Here is a 22,091-nt window from a genome sequence, read left to right as displayed (position 1 = left end):
CCCCAGAGATCCTGACTAGGGGAGAGAGACACCCACCCCCCAGAGATCCTTAATGGTCTAGGGTGCACCCACACACCAGGGATTCTTATGGGTGGGAGGAATGGAGACAGCCAGACACACTGAGATCACTTCCTCCCAGGAGCCTCGGCCAGACAGGGAGACACAGTCCCCCTTTACATATCTGCCAGATAACCTTCCTCCCACCCCCTCCACACAATGTTCTTATCTGGAGGTGAAGCCAGGGAAACCACATGGAGGATTCTTATCTGGGGAACTGGGGGGACCCACTTACCACCAGAGATTCTTAAGGGCAGGAGGAACAGGGACTCCCACCTCTGCAGCATGGGGGTGGGTCGCCTGCTGGGATCATCTGGGCATATTTTACCTCATCAGCTCCCTGCCATTGCCTTGGGGGCCCCTTGTTCGCTGCCTCTGGTACCCAGTTTAGCCTCCGTCCTGAGGGCTGAAACGCTTTGATCTATCTAAGGTCTGTGGGATCAATACGTGTCATGGTGTAATTCTGTGTTATTCGGGGGTCAGACTAGCTGAGCTAATGGCCCCTTCTGCCCTTAAACGCCATGAAAACATTTCCCTGGTTTCTCCTTGCGTCTGACAGACACCACGGTGAGGGGCCCAATAGAAGATTCTGGACACAGCGCTCTGGCTCTTACTTTACTTGGGGACGTCAGCGCTTTCCTAGCAAAGCTGCTGCTAAAGCACTGGATTTGGGGAACGGTTCGGCTCCGATTCAGAGATCTGCCTGTGGGGTGTGAACCTGCCACGAGGAGCGGGAAACGCAACGAGCAATGGGAGGTGTTGGCTGAACTCCAGGCTGCCCCCGTGTGGCCAATGCTTAGAACTGAGCAGCGGAGTTTAAAGCTGGCACTGGGAGGGACCTGAACACGCGGGGCACGAAGGCTCCTGCGTGTAACGCTTGTTGGGTGGGCAGCTGAGCGTAGCTGATTGCTGGAGTTCAGGGCTGCACCCCGGGGTGCTGAGCAGGTGTCTGTGCTCAGGTTGGCCTCGCTGTGATGGTTTCTGGGAAGTTTGGGGTCACCAGTCCCCCTAGAGAGAGGGGAACCAGGTCAGCCCAGGAAAGGAGGCTTTCAAAACTCTGGTACCAATTGGCAGTGGGACTGCCCCTGTGAAGAGCCGCTGCAGCCCAGCCAGGGAGAGCCGGTCTCTCTTTATGCAGCCCCCCCCCCCTCACCCATTGCTCAGGAGAAGGGTTGTGCTCAAAGATCTGTGCCCCGTGTTTTCACCTCCGTGTGAAGCGCACAGTGCAAATAACCCTCAGCGCATCAGCTCAGTTCCAGGCTCCACTTCCACCTGCTCAGAGTGCAGAGCTCCCAGGCTGAGCCTGAAGTTGGAAGCGGCAGAACCCCCAAAGGTCAGGGAATTAGCTCAAGTGGTAGAGCGCTCGCTTCGCACGCGAGAGGCAGTGGGATCAATGCCCGCATTCTCCAGTGGCAAGGCAGCCACAGGACCTTCTCTTGCCCTTCTTTTAGAAGCCATGGACAGTCAGCCGGCTCAGCTCCTCCAGTGGCCTCCATCCCTCTCCCCGCTTGGCCTCCCAAAAAGCCAGCCCTTGCGGAGCACAAAGCTCTTCCTCCCCGGCCCTTCTCCCCCTTGCGCTGACTGGGAGGCTGGAGACAGCTGGGGGAAGTTAGCTCAAATGGAAGAGCATGGGAGAAGTAGTCAGACCCAGACACACATTCTCCAGCCTGCTCTGCTCTGCTTTGCTCTGCTGGGCTGGGCTCTAGTGGGGGACCTGCACCTTTCTTTCTGAGCTCTCACTGGAGCACAATCCCTTTCCTCCTCCCTCCCTGCTAGTCTACGCCAAGCTCATTGGCCGGGAGGGAGAGCCACTCAAATACAGAATTACTCACATCCCAGGGGTCCATGAAGGGAATGAGGAGATGGGCGGGGTGGCATGCGATACCAGCTCAGCTGAGACCGTGAGACCTCGCAGCCTCCTGATCTCAGGCAGCATGGCAGCCGTGGAGCAGAGCAGAGCACGCAGACAGCTTGGAGACAGCCAAAGCGGGGAAGGGCTGCGTTGGTCTGGAAGAGGGAGTCGGTGGCTGTCTATCCTGGCGGAGGCAGGGTCGCTTTGCTGTATGCTGGGCCAGGGGCCAGGGAGTCTGCTAGAGTTGCTGAGCTGGGCCTGCTCCTGGCTTTGCTTGGGTTAGAGGAAAGTGGTGAAGATAAGAACGGCCCTCCTGGGTGAGACCGATGGTCCATCTAGGCCACTATCACGTCTTCTGACAGTAACCGATGCCAGGCGCTTCAGAGGCAATGGCCAGAGCAGGCAATCATCAAGTGATCTATCCCTGCGTTGTCTTCTGAAGTTTGGTGCTTGTTTCAGGGGCTAACTCTCAGCCCAGACACACTCCAGGGAGGGAGCGTTGGTGTTTGTGCCGAGGAGCGTGGCTGGGACTCGGACCCCCTTCCCCAGCTCTGGGTAGCACGCCCCCCTCCCCATTTCAGGCTGTGTTCTGCTTAAGGCCACAGAGCCCTTGCCTTTTTTTGCCTGGTGCCTGAGAGTCAGGCCAGCTGCGGGGAATTAGCTCAAGCGGCAGAGCGCTCGCTTTGCATGCGAGAGGTAGTGGGGGACGCCGCCCGCATTCTCCGAGCCTGTCGACTAAGGGCTCCTGATGAGCGTGGTGGACGGGAGAGCCGGCCATCTGACTTTTGGCCTTGCTGCCCGTAGCGGTCAGGCCGAAAAATCAAAAGCCACCCTCCCCAGGCCCACAGCCACCCAGGGGCTGCTCTGCACCATCTTGTCTCCACGAGTGCCGCACTCTGACCAGCTGAACCAGGCAAGCCACGGGAAGCTTCTCAAGGTCTTCCCCTGGTGTGGGCTTGGATGCGAAAAGCACCTGGCCGTTCATCAGCTGTTGCAAGAAGTGTGCAGAGTAGGAGTAGCGATGGGGCTGTAGCTTTCCACAGCATCTCAATTTGGGCAGCTTTCCATTCCCCTTTTCTGTGTAATGTCCCTCCCACGGGTTTCACTTGCGGAGCTGTACGACTCTGGCAGGGTGGCCATTTAGAAATCTTTTCCTTGCTTTTCTTTTTCACCTGGCCCCAGCGTTAGGACCGTTTGGGTGTTTCAGTGTGTGTGTTTTCCCATTTGGAGGCATTTGGAAGTTTGGAAGGGGAGCCGAAAGAGGAGTCATTTTCAAAAGCAAGTTGGCTTTCTGCACAGGTAGGGCCCTTGGCCGTAAAGCTTAGCTCCGTCAGTGCGTCTGCATGGGGTTCCTCCAGTGCCTCAAGAGCCCGCGCTAAACTCTCGGTGTGGGGCGTTTGGCTTCCGCCAGCCAGAGTGCCGTGCCTGCGTCTTCCCAGGGCCGGCTCCCGTGAGGCGCGCATAACTTGGGAGGAAAGGGGTAGAAGAGAAAGCAAGTGAAGCTGACTTCAAGTGGTGGTGCCCCTAGGCGGAGTGGTCCTCCTGCTCCTTCCTGTCGGAGGGGTGGGCTCGAGTGTGGGCTTGGGGGGTCTGGCTGTGGGCGGTGGTAGGATGGTGTCCAGGGAAGTCCCAAAGGTCACCCTGCGCGGGTGGAGTGTGAAGCCTCTCCCCTAGGTTGGGGTGCCGAGGATTAAGCCTTCCTCTGTGGCTTGGGCTGGGGAGCGTGATCCGGCGTCGGGTATATTTGGGTGGAGCTGGCGGCCGGCAAGAATTCGGGCCATCAGGTCAACCCTCTGTAGACAATGGGGGCGAGCCGGCAGGCCTGCGATTTTGGCTTCGCTGGCGGGCAGCTCAAGCCTGGCCTCCTATGAGCCTGGAAGGCAGCCAGCCAAGCTCACCCGTCTCCAAGCTCCTTTCAGGCAGCAGGTGGAGCGAGGAGCCCAGGGAGGGGAGAGCAAGGAGGTGTCCAGAGCCTCGTCCTGCCCGGCGCCCAGCAGGGCTCTTGCCCGCTCCCGGCCCACCTGGTTTTGGCCTCTGCCACCCCTAGCAGTCAGCCAGAAGAGCAGAAGTCACCCTCTCCCTCCCGCAGTGGCCAGCATGGGGCTTGAACCCATGACCTTGGTGTTATTAGCACCATGCTCTAACCAGCTGAGCTAGCCGGCCTACAGGAAGCTCTCCCTTGCCTGACCCTTTTGGAAGGAGTCACTGGCTGGTGTGGGGAACGATGTGGCCTCCGTTATCGAATGGATGGATCAAGACGCCATCTGCCAAGGTAGGGGAATTAGCTCAAGTGGTAGAGCGCTCGCTTCGCATGCGAGAGATAGCAGGATCAATGCCCGCATTCTCCAGTGGCAAGGCAGCCGCGGGACCTTCTCTTGCCTTTCTTTTAGAAGCCATGGACAGTCAGCTGGCTCAGCTCCTCCAGTGGCCTCCATCCCTCTCCCCGCTTGGCCTCCCAAAAAGCCAGCCCTTGCGGAGCACAAAGCTCTTCCTCCCCGGCCCTTCTCCCCCTTGCGCTGACTGGGAGGCTGGAGACAGCTGGGGGAAGTTAGCTCAAATGGAAGAGCATGGGAGAAGTAGTCAGACCCAGACACACATTCTCCAGCCTGCTCTGCTCTGCTTTGCTCTGCTGGGCTGGGCTCTAGTGGGGGACCTGCACCTTTCTTTCTGAGCTCTCACTGGACCACAATCCCTTTCCTCCTCCCTCCCTGCTAGTCTACGCCAAGCTCATTGGCCGGGAGGGAGAGCCACTCAAATACAGAATTACTCACATCCCAGGGGTCCCTGAAGGGAATGAGGAGATGGGCGGGGTGGCACGCGATACCAGCTCAGCTGAGACCATGAGACCTCGCAGCCTCCTGATCTCAGGCAGCATGGCAGCCGTGGAGCAGAGCAGAGCACGCAGACAGCTTGGAGACAGCCAAAGCGGGGAAGGGCTGCGTTGGTCTGGAAGAGGGAGTCGGTGGCTGTCTATCCTGGCGGAGGCAGGGTCGTTTTGCTGTATGCTGGGCCAGGGGCCAGGGAGTCTTCTACAGTTGCTGAGCTGGGCCTGCTTCTGGCTTTGCTTGGGTTAGAGGAAAGTGGTGAAGATAAGAACGGCCCTCCTGGGTGAGACCGATGGTCCATCTAAGCCACTATCACGTCTTCTGACAGTAACCGATGCCAGGCGCTTCAGAGGCAATGGCCAGAGCAGGCAATCGTCAAGTGATCTATCCCTGCGTTGTCTTCTGAAGCTTGGTGCTTGTTTCAGGGGCTAACTCTCAGCCCAGACACACTCCAGGGAGAGAGCGTTGGTGTTTGTGCCGAGGAGCGTGGCTGGGACTCGGACCCCCTTCCCCAGCTCTGGGTAGTGCCCCGCCCCCATTTCAGGCTGTGTTCTGCTTAAGGCCACAGAGCCCTTGCCTTTTTTTGCCCGGTGCCTGAGAGTCAGGCCAGCTGCGGGGAATTAGCTCAAGCGGCAGAGCGCTCGCTTTGCATGCGAGAGGTAGTGGGGGACGCTGCCCGCATTCTCCGAGCCTGTCGACTAAGGGCTCCTGATGAGCGTGGTGGACGGGAGAGCCGGCCATCTGACTTTTGGCCTTGCTGCCCGTAGCGGTCAGGCCGAAAAATCAAAAGCCATCCTCCCCAGGCCCACAGCCACCCAGGGGCTCCTCTGCACCATCTTGCCTGAGCGGGTGGAAGTGGAGCCTGGAACTGAGCTGATGCGCTGAGGGTTATTTGCACTGCGCGCTTCACACGGAGGTGAAAACACGGGGCACAGATCTTTGAGCACAACCCTCATCCTGAGGAATGGGGGGGGGCTGCATAAAGAGAGACCGGCTCTCCCTGGCGGGGCTGCAGCTGCTCTTCACAGGGGCAGTCCCACGGCCAATTGGTACCAGAGTTTTGCCGGCCTCCTTTCGTGGGCTGACCTGGATCCTCTCTCTCTAGGGGGACTGGTGACCCCAAACTTCCCAGAAACCATCATAGCGAGTCCAACCTGAGCACAGACACTTGCTCAGCACCCCGGGGTGCAGCCCTGAACTCCAGCAATCAGCTACACTCAGCTGCCCACCCAACAAGCGTTACACGCAGGAGCCTTCGTGCCCCGCGTGTTCAGGTCCCTCCCAGCGCCAGCTTTAAACTCCGCTGCTCAGTTCTAAGCTTTGGCCACACGGGGGCAGCCTGGAGCTCAGCCAACGCCTCCCGTTGCTGGTTGCGTTTCCCGCTCCTCGTGGCAGGTTCACACCCTGCAGGCAGATCTCTGAATCGGAGCCGAACCGTTCCCCAAATCCAGCGCTTTAGCAGCAGCTTTGCTAGGAAAGCGCTGACGTCACCAAGTAAAGTAAGAGCCAGAGCGCTGTGTCCAGGATCTTCTATTGGGCCCCTCACCGTGGCGTCTGTCAGGCGCAAGGAGAAACCAGGGAAATGTTTTCATGGCGTTTAAGGGCAGAAGGGGCCATTAGCTCAGCTAGTCTGACCCCCGAATAACACAGAATTACACCATGACACACACTGATCCCACAGACCTTAGATAGATCAAAGCGTTTCAGCCCTCAGGAAGGAGGCTAAACTGGGTGCCAGAGGCAGCGAACAAGGAGCCCCCAAGGCAATGGCAGGGAACTGACGAGGTGAAATATGCCCCGATGATCCCAGCAGGCGACCCACCCCCATGCCACAGATGTGGGAGTCCCTGTTCCTCCTGCCCTTAAGAATCTCTGGTGGTAAGTGGGTCCCCCCAGTTCCCCAGATAAGAGTCCTCCATGGGATTTCCCTGGCTTCACCTCCAAATAAGAACATTGTGTGGAGGGGGTGGGAGGAAGGTTGTCTGGCAGATCTGTAAAGGGGGACTGTGTCTCCCTGTCTGGCCCAGGCTCCTTGGAGGAGGTGATCTCAGTGTGTCTGGCTGTCTCCATTCTTCCCACCCATAAGAATCCCTGGTGTGTGGGTGCACCCTAGACCATTAAGGATCTCTGGTGGGTGGGTGTCTCTCTCGCCCTAGTCAGGATCTCTGGGGCGTGGCTGTATAAAAAGAGACTTTGACTCACCCAGGCTGGGCTGCCATCATGGAACAGACCAGGTCCTTCTGTGGAGGGTTTGCGTTCCTCCAAGGACGTGATCTCAGTGTGTGTGGGTGTCCCTGTCCCTTCAACCCTTAACAATCCCCGGTGCGTGGGTGCGCCGGGCCCCATTACAATCCCCTCTGTCTTACCCCCCATGAGGGATCCGGTGGCTGTGGGTGTTCTCCACGCTACTGGGGGTGTCTGGTGCCCCTGTCCCTGCTGGTTAAAAGTGGAGTGTGTGGGTGTCCCTCCGCCCGTTAAGGATCCGTGTTGTGCGGATGCCCCCGTTCTTCTCATTAAGAATGGTGCAATGGAGCATATGGGTGTGTCCCCCACCCCATGAACTAGCTCCCGTGTGTGGTTCCCCTGCCCCCATCCAGGCTCTGTGGTGTGTGGGTGTCGCTGTTCCTCTTTTCAAGATCCGTGTTGCAGGGGGGGCGTCCCTCCCCCCAAGTCAGAATCCCCAGCGTGTGGGTGCTCCCATCCCCCCAGCCAGGCTCTGCGGGGGGTGTCTGCGGGGCGTGTCTCACTGTCTTGCCCAGGCTATGCTGCAGGGGCTATTCACAGGCACGATCCCACTACTGATCAGCACAGGAGTTTTGACCTGCTCCGTTTCCAACCTGTGCCGGTTCACCCCTCCTTAGGCAACCTGGGGACCCCAATCTTCCCCGGGATCACCATATTGATGCCGAAATTAGTGCGGACACCCGATCGGCACAACCCCCTCGGAGGCTGGGCTCAAGCCCAAGTGTCTACACTGTAATTTTATAACCCTGCAGCACAAGCCCCACAAGCCTGAATCAACTGACCCAGGGTTTGAGAATAGTGGCTTGGGTGTGTTAATGGCAGTGTAGACATAATGCTAGGCTATGTCCACACTGCAATGAAACACCCAGCGCTGTCCCGTGCCAGTGCAGGCTCCCAGGGCTTGGGGCATGGGGTGGTAAATTTGCAGTGTAGACATCTTGGTTCAGGTTCAATACCGGGCTCTGGACCCCACAAGGTTGGTAGGGAGTTTAGCAAGTGAAAAAGTTAAAATGACAGTGGAGTATTACCATGGACTCAATGGCAGTTCTCCATTGGTCTGTCTGCTTTGGGGCAGGGACAATAACACGTCCTGCTGCATTCGTTATTTCAAAGGGCGGTTTAGGATTTTCATTCTCACACACGGTGCACAAAGCAGGACTCAACCCTCTGTGCAAACTAAATGAGCTGCCCACAGATTCTGACAGCCACAATGAGCCATTTGGTGTGAGAGCCCAGACCTGCCCCTGTCCCAGAGGAAGCAGGATCATCTGTGACAGGCTGGACCACTGACCTATCAGCTCTTAACTCCCAAACTTTCAGTAATTCTGTTATCAGTGTAATTTAAACAGCCAGACTGGGCTGGACCAAAGGCCCATCTAGCTCTGTGTTTTGTCCTCCAACAGTAGCCAATACCAGGTGCCCCAAAAGTTAACCAACAAAGCACCACGAGGAGTTGAACCCAGGATCTCCTGTTTACAAGACAACTGCTTTAGCTAGCTAAGCCATGGTTCCTGCCTGTGGCTAAAATACACTGTCTTCCCACACCTGACTCCCTGCCATCCCCACTGGGGCCTGCAAAGCTTTGCTTGTGTTTGGATTCTGCAAAGCACAGGATCAGGTGACGTTTTCCTTGCAAGCTGTGTGTGTGTGTGAATCTTTGGCCAGGTCTGCACTACAAAGTTATTTCAGTATCATTATATTGCTCAGATGTGTGAAAAACACACAACGCTCCCTCGGTCAGCAGCTTTTGGCTGGTGCACACACTGCAATACCACGTCTGGCGACAAAATTGCCCTGTTTTGGTGACAAAATAAAACCACCTCGACGAGAGGCCTAGAGCTTTGTGCAGCAAACTTAAAGTGACAAATTGTCAGTGTAAATGCTGCTAGTCATTATATCACCATAACTGGCCTCCACCAGTATCTCACCATGCCTGCCATAAACTCACCTGCCCTGCATTTCTGCTACAGAGGCTGGGCCCCTCCCTTTTCATAGCTCCAGAAAGTTCTGACAGCTGAGCCACTATCTACACCGGGATTAGGTTGATAGAACTGCATTGCCAGCCTAAGTAATGTAATTACACCAACCTAATTTCATAGTGTAGACGTGTCCAAAGAATCACACACACACCTTGGGAGCAAAACTTCATCTGCTCCTCTGCTTTACAGAATCCAAACACGAGCAACACTTGTCAGGGCCCAGTGGGGCTTGGCAGAAAGTCAGGTGTGGGCAAACATGATACTAATTTCATAGTGTAGACGTGTCCAAAGAATCACACCCACACCTTGGGAGCAAAACTTCACCTGCTCCTCTGCTTTACAGAAGCCAAACACAAGCAATACTTGTCAGGGCCCAGTGGGGACTGGCAGAGAGTCAGGTGTGGGCAAACACACTGCTTTAAATAACAGCAGGTACCGTGGTTTGGCTGGTTTAAGCACCTGCTTTGTAAACAAGAGATCCTAGGTTCAACTCCCAGTGGTACCTTGGTGAGTGGCTTTTGGGGCACCTGGTATTGGCTACTGTCAGAAGACAAGATTCAGAGCTAGATGGGCCTATGGTTTAAATTACACTCGCAGGCACTGATAATAGAGTTACTGAAAGTTTGGGTGTTAAGAGCTGATAGGTCAGTGGTCCAGTACCCTCAATGTGGTTTTAGCTGGAAACACACCTGGAGGACAAAGACTAAACTGAACTGATTCAGAAATCAGAAGAGAATAATAACAATAATACTTTCAAACTCTCCCCAAACAGATTAGTATTGGTTTTTCAGTTTGGGGAATTTTGTTTTCTCAGTCAGACCTTGCCAAGGGAAGCAGGGAGAAAATGTTTGAGTTGCCTCCTTCAGAACAGCTTGGCCTAGACACTAGCTCTGGTTCACTGCTCTGGCCTTGCTCGGGTTGAGGGTATTTTAATAATTTGGGCAGATCCCAGGGTGTTTGGAGGAGATGACGAGGATGTTCCCTTTTGAGATAAAAACTAAGAAATACAGGACTAGAAAATTTTTCTTTTGTTAAGAAATCTGGGATTTAGACATTTTATTTAAAGCAAGAGAGTTCTGAGTTTCTGTTTGCAAGAAGCAACATTGTACTAAAGGGGGACATGGTTGTCCACAAAGGAGGAGTAATGACTAAATGCATCCGATGAGGATGGGATTCGAACCCATGCATGCAGAGCACAATGGATTAGCAGTCCATCACCTTAACCACTCGGCCACCTCATCTGAGCTGTCAAGAAAAAGACAGGAGGCGAAATCTAAGGCCAGCAGAGATAGGGACAAAAAGGAGTTTCTAAACACTAAGCGGAAGCAGAGGCTGAATGAGCTCCCCCCTCACATCTAGTGAGGAGCTGGGGGAAAGACTTCAGGAACAGACCGTGTTTGCACAGACACACCTACTCTGCCTAGGTATGCAGCATGATGGGGCCACTTTCCCAAAATGACCAGAAGAACAAGAGCCACATCCAGCTGCAGTTCAGGAATCTGATGACCAAAGAGCCAATAAATGTTCTGAGGGCTGGTATAAAATGCCTTCTAGTGAGCTATTGAACAAGCTCAACCTGTTTAGCTTATCAAAAGAAGATTGAAAGGTGACTTCATTGAAGTGTTGAAGTACCATATTGGAGAGAAAAGATTGGATATTAAAGGGCTCTTTAATCCAGCAGAGAAAGGCATAACAAGACCCAATGGCTGGAAGGTGAAAAGAGACAAATTCATATTACAACTAAGGCACAAATAGTCAACACCGAGGATGATTCACCACAGGAACAATCTCCCAAGGAAAGTGGTGGATTCGCCATGTCCTGATGTGATTTCATGAAGACTAGATGCCTTTCTGGAATGTGTTTGCCCCAAAAGTAGCTCTTGTGTCATACAGGAGGCCTGTGATATGCAGTGGGTCAGATTAGATGCTCTAATGGTCTCTCCTGGCAACAAAGTCGACTAATTTCTGAAAAACTGAGTGTAGCATTGGGAGCAGCGTCTGATGTTTTCCTGTCTAGCCGGCTTGCTTCCTAGAACGAATGCTCCTTGAATGGCGTGATCCATAGGGAGTAGCTCAAACCTCCAAAGTGCCTGGGCAGGGACAGGGCATTAGCACAGCAAGGGAGGGGTGTGGCAGTGACATCACAAAGGCTTTTTGCAGGACCTCAGACTATTAGTCAAAGGTGGTGGGGAGGTGGTGACCTCACAGAGAGATGCTGACATCAGCCAGGCAGGATGCTGAAATCAGGGCTCCTAGGTCCTATTCCCAACGCTGCCACTGGCTGGCTGTGTGACAAGTCAATTCTCCTTTCTCAGCCTTGGCTTCTCCCTCTTTCAAGTAGGGATAACAATGATCCGCTCCTACCTAGCTCAAGGTGGGTGGAGGATGGGGATCCATTGGAGAGCGTCACTAGGAGTATCAGAGGGGTAGCCGTGTTAGTCTGGATTTGTAAAAGCAGCAAAGACTCCTGTGGCACCTGGCTAAGCAAACAGAACAAACCCCCAATCCCCCTTGTGCTTTGGGAGCCAGGTTTGCTGTGGGAATCCTGTAGTTCAGATGACTTCACACCTGGCCATTGGGATTCTTTACCAGTTTCTCTGGCATTGGGGCAATTTTGTGCTGCAGCTGTGATGGCCGAGTGGTTAAGGTGTTGGAGTCGAAATCCAATAGGGTTCCCCTGCGCAGGTTCAAATCCTGCTCACAGCGAGGCCTGTGTTTTAGCCAGTCTCTCACCCGGGCAATACCTCTGTCCAACCCCCTGAGACACTCTCAATTCTCTCCCCACCCCCAGTAAATCCTGTTCTGCTTCTTTCATAGAGATCCCTGGGACACCACCTCACACTGTGTCCCTGAGGGGTCAGGCAAACTCTCAGCGCCTGAAGCCTCTGCCACTCACCTGGTGCCCCATAGATCAGCCATAGCCCTGGTTCTGCTCGTCTCTCTAGAGTGCGAAAGGAACCAAGTCAGCGACTCCATGGGAGCTACGGGGTTGCAGAACCAACAGAGGAAAAATAGGTGCTCAGCACCCACCGGCAGCCAGCTCCCCCCCCCCCACTACAGGCCTTGCTGACAAGCTCCTCCCCTTCCCCTTCAGCACCTCCCACCTGCCAGTGATCAGCTGTTCAGTGGGGTGCAGGAGGCGCTGGGTGGGGAGGGGGAGGAGCAGGGAGAGGAAGAGGTGGGGGAGGGAGAGGAATGGGGCAGGAAGGTGCAGGGTGGGAAGAGATGGGACAGGGGAGGGGGCTTGGAGGAAGGGGTGGGGTGGAGTGGGGGCAGGGCCTGGGGAGGAAAGGGGGGGCTTTGTCACAGACCCCTCTAGGGCCGGCCCTGAAGGGAAGCGCTGACTATCACAGTGACAATAAAACTGACCAGCCTTGCGGGGGAGGCTGAGGGAGATCCGCACTCACCAGGTCTCTTTTCTCCCCCACGGTGAGCCAGACACTGCTCTCTCCTGGCTCTCACTCTAGCAGCTGGACGCCAAGGAGCCATTTCCCCACAGGAAGTGCATTGAGTGCCCCTGTGGTGCTGGGGGGCTGGCGCTGCTGCTGCCTGTGGGGCTGGCAGGGGGGCTGATGTCTGCACAGACTCTCAGCTGCCAGGCCGGAGGGGGCACTTGGGACCTTACCAGACTGGCTCAGTGAAGACGGGGGGTTGACAGAGCAATACAGACGCTCTCCAGAGCACGGAGCAGCATCCGCCCATGCAGCCAGGCAATGAGCATTTCCCACAGCCTGGAGCCGAGGGGGAGGCGGCAGCTGCTGTTCCAGCTCCTCGGGGACAGGCCCTGTCAGCCAACAGCCACTTCTTACTCCCCACAGCTCAGGGCGTCGGGTTCCTCCGGTGGGGGTGTGGAGCAGCCGTTCGTTTTCCTGTTCTTTTTGTGTGCAACTGCTGACAAAAACATCCCAGACAGAGAAGCAACAGGCCAAAACACTTCCATGCATCTGCCAAAGTAGCTCAGTTGGGAGAGCATTAGACTGAAGATCTAAAGGTCCCTGGTTCAATCCCAGGCTTTGGCAGGCTCTGTCATCTTTTTTGTGCAGTGGTGGCTTGTTTTCTGGGAGCACAGCAGTGCCTGCACCCAAGGTGAGCCCCTGAGCTTGGGCTCTGCAGTAGGAAAACATAGAATGGGCTTCTGCCCCTAGTTGGCCCACCTGACCTTTAACAAGGAGAGATGGGAGCTGTCTTTCCCAACATGGCAGGAAGAGAGCAAGGCAGGGTGACCCTCAGGAATGATGCCAGAGGGCTGCTGGGCAGTGACAGGCAAGGATTGGGGATGGAAGCTCCTCTGCGCAGCTGAGCAAGGGCAGTACCAGGGAAGGGGCATCTGTAAAAGTGACCCAGCAACACCTCTCCTCCTCTGGGCACCTAGAGCAGAGGCAGCTGGGAAGGGAAGGCTTAAAAGCCACAGAGCAACTGAGGTCACGGCTAGAGGAGGGCAGGACCATGCCTATGTGTGGCCTTCAGACAGGCACAAAAACTCCCAGCCAGGCTGCTCCCTGCCATGCCAAACGCCCACTTTCTTTGGCAAGTCAGGAAGGGCAAAGCCTAGACTGGAAGCACCTGGGGCTCATGTCCCAGCCTTTGTGACGCCCAACCCCCAACTCCTTCCCAGGGCTCTAGCTGAAGCCAGAGCATTGGCTGGAGCGGCCAAGAAGAGGTTCCAGTCCTGCAAGGAGCAGGTAATTCAGCACAACAGTAAAATTGCAGAAACACAACCACCAAAGGATTTAAACCCTCAATTTTCTGATCCACACTCAGATGCCTTATCCATTAGGCCACATGGAAACATGAGAAAAACCTCTCCAAGCACTTCTTTGGAAAAGGCGACATTGTGTTTCTCAGGTCATCTGCTGAGGGGAGCCAAGACTCTCTGGGCACAAGAAGTCGAGTTCCCAGTGACACGTGAGACTTAATTCTATGGGTCTAGGTGCAGGGCTTTGGCAGGGAGGCTCAGGCATGGGGGATTGGGGTGCAGCGGACGGACCGGCTGTCTAGGTGTGGAGATTTAGTGATACTGAGGCACAGGAGGGAGGAGGAGGAGGAATCCTGCTGACAGGCAGTGGCTGTGCAGAAAAAGAGGAGGGGTTCCTGGGACTTTTTTTGCCTCTCTTTTGCCTGCCTGCTCGCTCTTGTGGTGAACGGTGAAAATGGTCTCACCAAGCCCAGGTAGCTCAGTTGGTAGAACATCAGGCTCTTAATCTAAGGGTCCAGGGTTCAAGCCCCTGTCTAGGCGCTCAGCTTTTAAGTTGCCTTGTGTGCCAGGAGTCAAATGATTCTTGGTGCTGTTCACAGCCACATGCGGATTCCCAGAAGCTGTGGCCATTTCCTGGAAAGGTTCCTTTCCTCAGGAATCAGGAGAGAGGCCACATCCACAGAAGCAGGCCTAGAACACACAGTCTCTGGCTGGCAGGAAGTGCTGTGGGGCCAGGTGCTGAGAAAGCCCAGAGGGGGAGCAGCAGAGATGGGGGAAGAGAGACAGAGAAGCAATGAGGACAGAGCACAAGTGTACAGGGGGTTCAGGTCTGGCTATTGTGGGGAACTTCCCTGGTTTATACATGACCCTGGTGCAATTGGCCAGAGAAAGGATCTAAGTCCCCACCCCCTTACCCAGAGGCTGCCTGACCCCAAGGACGCTCTTTCTACTCTCCTGTGTGGCAGAGACCTCGTAACCCCAACAAGCTGGGCCCAGGAATCCTGGGGGATTTGATGACCCCCAATCTTGTCATGATCACTTGAACAGGGCTACAGTGTCTCCACTCTGGGCACTTCCCTGACCCACTCCTCATTGCATGTGCTTCAAGCAAACACCATTTATTACCCAGCAATCAATGTAAAACATAAGGAAAGATGGGAAAGGAAAACACGTCACCCTGTTCTGTGGCGCAGGGAGATCACAACCAGCATCTCTGGAGGGTCAGGGCAGGTCACAGTCTCTCCCTCACATGTCCCAGGCCTCCTTCGCAGGCCCTGGCTGTGCTGCAGGGACACCACCAGGGGCTGGACACTTGCTCTGGCAGTGGCCACGTGCTCTAGGTGACAGGCCCCTTGTTCCCAGTATCAGCCCACATGTAGGGGATATGATCCCCCCCCGCCCCGCAAAAGTCTGGCCTGCAAGATTTCTTGACTGGTGGCATCTCCTTGCACTGGGCCTTCTGCCCAGGGTCCCCCTCGCTCTCCCACGCTGCTCACTGCACCCACCTCCAGTCCCAGTGCTGCTGTGGCTCTGCCTCCAGCTCCCTGGGCTGCTCCTCTGGCTCCGCTTGCTGCAGCTCTTCTCCCAGCACAGACCTGCTCCCTGGGCGGCTTCTACGGCTCGTGCTGCTGCGGCTCAGCTCCCAGCACAGATCTGCTCTGGTTCTCCCTGGCTGGTGCAGCTCTGCTCTCCGGCTCTTCTCGGGCTCCTGCTCTCTCCTTAGCTCTGCCCCACTCTGGCCCAGGCAGTTCCAGCTCCCACGGAGGATGGGACCCCCTGGCCTGGTGACTCCCTCATTACACTGCCTGGCCTGTCAGTGTGGCTAACTTGGAGCTTTGGCCTCTCCCCATTGCCCCTGGGGACTGTCAGTCTCAGGGTCCTGATTTCCCATTGGCCCTTCCCCCTTCTATTGGGACTGGGAACTAGCCAACCAAAAACCCCACTAAGTTTTAGTAAGGGGCCAACAGTCCCTTACATGAGCCAGTCCTGTGAGCGTCACCAATGTGCAGAAAAAGCAGCACAAGCTGGTCCCATGGTGTAACGGGCAGCACGCAGGCCTCTGAAACCTGCAATCTGAGTTCAAATCTCAGTGGGACCTTGTGGTGAAGCCCTGAAGCTCACAGGGCTCAACTTCCCTGTCTCCAGTTGTGCAAGAGCAAATCTTTTCCCTCCTGCTGGGTGACTCACACCTCCTAGAGCCAGGTCTCTGGCTGGGGTGGCCACAATGGGTTGGGGCTCTAGAACTTACTACCCTGATGGTTGGGCTTCTTGCTGCTTCACCTGGTGCCCACAAATTTGGCCCTCGTGCTTCCTGCCACACTTTTCCTCTGGCCCACATGGTGCTTGAAGAAAGGAGGGTCCGGGCTGGGATTGATAGTCAGGGCTTGGCAGGAGGGAGGAAGAGCCCCAGGCTGGAGCCCCACACACCTTCCCTCCTCCTCTGGGCACCTAGAGCAGAGGCGGCCCAGCTCTGTCTGCTGGACACCTCGGCAGAGTAGGTGAGTTCATGTAAATACAGTCTGGTCCCAAAGCCTCCCCCAACCCTGGCCCATCACTAGCTGTCAGGGGAGAGTCATTCACACCTTGCTTCCAAATCATCATTTGAAATTCTGAGGTTGGCCAACATTGCTGAAGCCAATGCACCGACATTGTCAGCAAACACAACAGCAAACACAACCAGGCTTTGTCCAGACTTTTCAATCCTATTTTACTTTCTCAGGTACAGGTATTTTTCATACGTTGGATCTGCTTTTAAAGTGTGTGTTAATGTTTCAATTTCCATTCAAATTTGCAACCAATGACAACATTGGCAGCGCTGCATGTAACTACCTGACCACTGGTGGGGGGTGTTGGGGAAATTCGGGGGAGGGGGTGCACAGCCCCCTGGCTGGGGGGCGTATAGGAAATGCCGGTTTCACTGAATTGAGACTCCTACTGCAGCACCTCAGTAGGTCACATCAGAGAGGAGCTGCAGTGTCTAGGCAGTGGGATGCCTGTGCCTTTAAGAGCCCAGCCCTGGGAAGCCCATGCTGAGAGGTGCTGCCTGTGGGAGGGGAAATAGAAAAGCCCCTCTGCTCCCCCCACCCTGTTTTTGCAAACACTGGAGTCTCAGCTCCCCAGGGTAACTGTTACCCCTCTGCCCCTGCCTGTGCCGGGGTTTAACCCTCTGGCAGCGCCTCCCCCTGGGCTTAACTCCGGCTCCTTCCCCCCTCCCTGACTTTGCCCTTCAGGCCCTCTCCTAACTCTGCCTCCAGCTGCTTGACCCCCCGACGAGTCAATTTCCACCCCCTGCTCAGACCCTGGCCACCCCCCTCCTCTGATTTGCCCCCCTTTGCCCCTCTTTAATCCCTGTAAAAAAGTAAGGGGGGGCTGGGTCCCATTCTCGGGGCGGGGGGGCTGGGATCCTGGCCCCTGCCTGCCCAATGCTCAAAGCGCCCCCCACGATCTTGCGGATGTTTGCCGAGTGCTGCAGGGTCACCTGCAGGGAAAGAGACACGCGGTTAGGAGGTGATGCAGCCAAGGGTGCCTCACCCAACACTGAGATGCAGCCACCTCTGGGGTGGGTTGCACAAGTCAGCAAATGAATTTGGAACAGGAAACGCACTGAAAGGACCGAGGCAGTTGCAGGAGATGGAGAAAACCAGAAAAAGCAGGAGCCCTGGATCCCAGCCCTGCCCCTCCCCCACTCTACCCCCTAACCCCGACTCCCCTCCCACATTTGATGGGAGAACCCAGGAGTCCTGGTCCCCAGCCTTGCCCACCCCCATATTTCGATATGGCTCCATCCAACAGCTGCCCCCACAATTGCAGGGCAGCACCATGGGATACACCAGGGCCTGCCTGTTTGCACAGGACGGGTGATGCCAGTGACCCAGGGTGGGGAGAGATGATGCTAAGGGAGAAGCAGGCAGCAGACACCTCCACGACAGAGAAAGAAGTGCTAGGGGGCGCCGTGCTGCAAGGAGTGATGGGGGCTGGCAGGGAATGGGAGGATCTCCCCTCACAGCGGGTGCATCTGTCCCCCCCGCAATTCCTCCCCAGCCCTACCCCGGCCCAGGCTAATCCCGGCCCAGCTACCAGGGTTACATTTGGCCTGGATTCCCCAGCTGCTGGGGGAGGGGTGTGGTGCTGGGGGGGCATGAGCCTCTACTCCCCCTTCCCCCGACACAGCTGCATGGGCACTGACCAAAGGAGCCTGCAGCACTGCTGCCTAGAGGAAACTGAGGCACCAGCTAGTGACAGACACATCATGGCTCTTCTCATCCTCATCCTCTTTTCCAGATACAACCCGGGGTGGGTTGGGGGAAACTCAGGGCAGTTGCATAGTTAACCTGTTGAACTCCTTGCCAGAGGATGTTGTGAAGGCCAAGACTATAACAGGGTTCAAAAAAGAACTAGATAAATTAACAGAGGACAGGTCCATCAGTGGCTATTAGCCAGGGTGGGCAGGGATGGTGCCTGTAGCCTCTGTTTGCCAGAAGCTGGGAATGGGCGGCAGGGGATGGATCACTTGATGATTCCCTGCTCTGTTCATTCCCTCTGGGGCACCTGGCACTGGCCGCTGGCAGGAGACAGGAGCAGTGGTTTCCCCAGGAATTGAAATTAGAGGGGGTGTTTGAATTTACAGGGGGGGTGTCAGGACCAATGAGATATATAAAAGAGATATCAATAAAGTAAATGTTTTGTTAGGATTATGCAAATTTAACATAAGAATAATGCAAGTTACACCAAAACACATAACAGATCTAGATTTCTAAAAAAAATATATAATTTAAAAAAATGTATTTAATTTAAATTGACTTTTGAAAAGTAAGCCATCATGGGGTAAGAGGGAAGATCCTCTCATGGGTCAGTAACTGGTTAAAAGATTGGAAACAAAGAGTAGGAATAAATTATCAGTTTTCAGAATGGAGAGAGATAAATAGTGGTATCCTTGAGGGGTCAGTACTGGGACCAGTCCTATTCAACATATTCATCTGGAAAAATGGGTAAACAGTGAGGTGGCAAAATTTGCAGATGATACAAAACTATTCAAGATAGTTAAGTCCCAGGCAGACTGCGAAGAGCTACAAAGGGATCTCACAAAACTGGGTGACTGGGCAACAAAATGCACTGGTGGGGGGTGCAATTTGCATCTAAGCACTTAAATGCAAAGTAATGCACATTGGAAAACAATCTCAACTATATATACAAAATGAAGGAGTCTGAATTAGCTGTTAACACTCAAGAAAGAGATCTTGGAATCATTGTGGATATTTCTCTGAAAACATCCACTCAGTGATTCTGTTTGCTTTTTTAAAAAGAACAGGAGCACTGTAGATCTCTGAAAACATCCACTCCATGTGCAGCAACAGTCACAAAAGCAAACAATGTTGGGAATCATTATGAAAGGGATAGATAATAAGACAGAAAATATCATATTGCCTCTATATAAATCCATGGTACATGCACACCTTGAATAGTGTGTGTAGATCTGGTCACCCATCCTAAAAATATATATATTGGAATTGGAAAAGGTACAGAGATGGGCAACTAAAATGATGAGGGGTATGAAACAGGACGAGAGATTAAAGTGACTGGGAATTTTCAGCTTAGAAAAGAGATGACTAATGGGGATATGATAGAGGTCTACAAAATCTTGACTGGTGCGAAGAAAGTGAATAAGGAAATTTTATTTAATCCTTCACATAACACAAGAACTAGCAGTCACCCAATGAAATTAATAGGCAGCAGATTTAAAAAAAAACAAAAGGAAGTATTTCTTCACACAATATAAAGTCAACCCAGGGAACTCTTTGCCAGGGGATGCTGTGAAGACCAAAACTATAACAGGATTTTAAAAAGAACTAGATAAATTCCTGGAGAACAGGTCCATCTGTGGCTATTAGCCAGGATGGGGAGGGATGCAACGCCATGCTCTGAGTGTCCCTAGCCTGTTTGCCAGAAGCTGGGAGTGGGCGACAGGGGATGGATCACTTGATGATTCCCTGTTCTATTCATTCCCTCTGAAGCGCCTGGCCTTGACCACTGTTGTAAGACAGGGTACTGGGCTATCTGGACCACGGGTCTGACCCAGTATGACCATTCTTATGTAAAAATTAATTATAATGAAAATGTTTAGTACAGAAACTCCCCAACATAATGACCTCTCAAGATAGCAACAATGTGAGATAACAATCTTGGCAAATACTGCATTTTAAAAATCTTGGCCTACTGGGAAACATATTTATATAAGTTTCCATTCCCAGTCACAAATCCAGCATTCTGGAGCAAAGTGACTAAAATATAGTCCAACAAACAAATGTTTATTTAACGTGCCCCTCACTTTTCCCTCCACCGCACTCCACTCACTGGTGTTGTCCTTGGTCAGTGGAGACTCAGAGTTCAGAGGTGCTTTCACGTGAGTACACCTTCCAGGTGGGGGACAAAAAGGCACAGTTCGCTCTGGCCACAGCTGTTCGTTGTGCCACCGTTCACTCCACTGCTCTGTTGCCAATGGCCCTGCACAGTCACCTTCTGCTGTCACCTGCCACTGTGACCGCTGCGAGTTGGTCTCTTGAGGTTCCACCAGCTCTCAGTGATTCCAGCTGAGCCCTCAGTGCGGGAACCTCGCTGCTAGTGCAGTCTGGGCTGTCTCTTACACAAAAACACTGTACCCACAGGAACACTGTCCCCACAACAGGACTAAGCACTTAGACCTGATTGTCAGTGATTTCAGCTGCAGTGGTCACTTAACAGAACAAAAAACTATCTATGGAGCCTAATCAGCTCTGTCTTTAAACAGTGGAGAGGGACAGGTTCCCACCCTCTCTCTTGATGCCTTCAAATCATCACAGGCTAAGTACAGTTCTACTGCCCTTTACTCATACAATAAGAACAACATTTCATCCCCCCTTCACCCACATTCAAGTGGTTTGTAACCCAGCCCCAGCCAAAATCTATCACTTGGACAACACAGCTCTGTTTGCTGGATACCTAGGTAGATTAGGTGTGAATGTAAATATAATCTGGCCCTGAAGCCTTAGCCCCCAGCTCATCACTAGCTGTCAGGGAGAGCTCATTTAGACTTTGCTTACAAATCATCATTTGAAATTATTAGGTTGGCCAACATCAACTAAATGAATGCACTGACATCATAAAAAACAGCTGTATAAGGAACCAAGGAAGCTAATCTATGTTCATACTTTTCAAATCTATTATACTTTTTCAGATACACATATTTTATCATATACTGTATAAGCTTTTAAAATGTGTATTAATGTTTCAGTTTAAATTCAGATTTCCAAACAGTCACTAAATTGGTATGTAACTAGCTCACAAAACTGGGGGGGGTGTTGGGAAAATTCAGGGGGGGTGTAGGGAAATCACTGGCTCTGCCCCACTCTGGCCCAGGCAGTTCCAGCTCCCACGGAGGATGGGACCCCCTGGCCTGGTGACTCCCTCACTACACTGCCTGACCTGTACAAGGTACAAATTTCTTTGTCAAGGCCTAGGCTCCAGAGAAAACAATACACGGCTGATAAGAAGAAGTACATCAAAAGATTTTGCAGCCACCATGGGCATAACTATGATGTGTCGTGTTTCACTCTTTATACCTGGTGCCACCTCCTTTCCCTTTAGCCTTGTAGTTGACCAAGGGCAAAGCTGAACATCTCCTCAGATACCAGGGAGTGTTTATGTCCATTCCTGCGAGCTACACAGGGGTTTGATGTTGCTGTTTCAGTCCTCTGGCTCTGCCGGGATAAGGAACAATTCAGGCTGTCACTGAACTGAAGGAGGAAGATCAGTTTTTGACAGGCAGAGGGACGCCTCCTCTTAAAGGTGTTTGCCTGGCTGGCAGTCCTGCTTCCCAGGTCTCGCCCATGGGGCTCCAGCAGTTTTGGGACTGGGTCACTCCCTTGGCCCCACCTGCTGCCCCCAGGTGCTCCCCCCCAGGAGCCCCAGCAGTGCAGCGGAGCTGAGCAGCATCTGCCTGCTCGCTCCAGTGGCTGCCGGCCCCTCCCCATGGCAGGGCAGGGTGGGGCTGGGCCTCCATGCGCTGCCCCCGCCCCGAGCCCCTGCAGCCAATGGGATGCTGCGGGGGTGATGCCTGGAGGCAGCAGAATGTGGAGGCCCCTCAGCCTGCCCCGCCTTGGAGACCCAGGTAAGCGCCGCACCCCTGACCCCCTTCCTGAGCCTGCACCCCCGTCCCCTTCCCACATACCCCCTCCTCCCTGCAAACTCCCCCCCAGAGCCTGCACCCCTCTCTACACAAACCCTCCCGCCCACCCCAATCTCCCTCCAAGTGCCTGCACCCCCACCCCTCCTCCTGTTCCCCCTACTTCCTGTCCCAGCCCAGAGCCTGCACCCAGCACCCAAACTCCCAGAGCCGTACAAGGAATTTTTGTGCCCGAGGCAAGGGCCGGCTCCAGGCTCTTTGCTTGCGGGACCTTAAGTCG

The 22,091-nt window shown here is 54.1% G+C and overlaps 5 non-coding genes across 5 annotated transcripts; 3 read left to right on the top strand and 2 right to left on the bottom strand.

Annotated features, from left to right (window-relative positions):
- Window positions 1-3,998: 3,998 nt before the first annotated feature.
- On the bottom strand, window positions 3,999-4,072 carry TRNAI-AAU. Its single transcript has one exon. It is a non-coding gene; the product is annotated as a tRNA-Ile (tRNA).
- Window positions 4,073-10,116: 6,044 nt separating this feature from the next.
- On the bottom strand, window positions 10,117-10,198 carry TRNAS-GCU. Its single transcript has one exon. It is a non-coding gene; the product is annotated as a tRNA-Ser (tRNA).
- Window positions 10,199-11,581: 1,383 nt separating this feature from the next.
- On the top strand, window positions 11,582-11,663 carry TRNAS-CGA. The gene has a single exon. It is a non-coding gene; the product is annotated as a tRNA-Ser (tRNA).
- Window positions 11,664-12,903: 1,240 nt separating this feature from the next.
- TRNAF-GAA lies at window positions 12,904-12,976 on the top strand. The gene has a single exon. It is a non-coding gene; the product is annotated as a tRNA-Phe (tRNA).
- A 1,144-nt stretch (window positions 12,977-14,120) lies between these two features.
- On the top strand, window positions 14,121-14,193 carry TRNAK-CUU. Its single transcript has one exon. It is a non-coding gene; the product is annotated as a tRNA-Lys (tRNA).
- The last annotated feature ends 7,898 nt before the right edge of the window (window positions 14,194-22,091 follow it).

This window comes from Mauremys mutica, unplaced genomic scaffold (assembly GCF_020497125.1).
Source record: "Mauremys mutica isolate MM-2020 ecotype Southern unplaced genomic scaffold, ASM2049712v1 000835F_np12_obj, whole genome shotgun sequence".
NCBI classification, from domain to species: Eukaryota; Metazoa; Chordata; order Testudines; family Geoemydidae; genus Mauremys; species Mauremys mutica.
The sequence above is the reverse complement of the archived record's forward strand: the minus strand, read 5'-3'. Positions and strand labels throughout refer to the sequence as shown.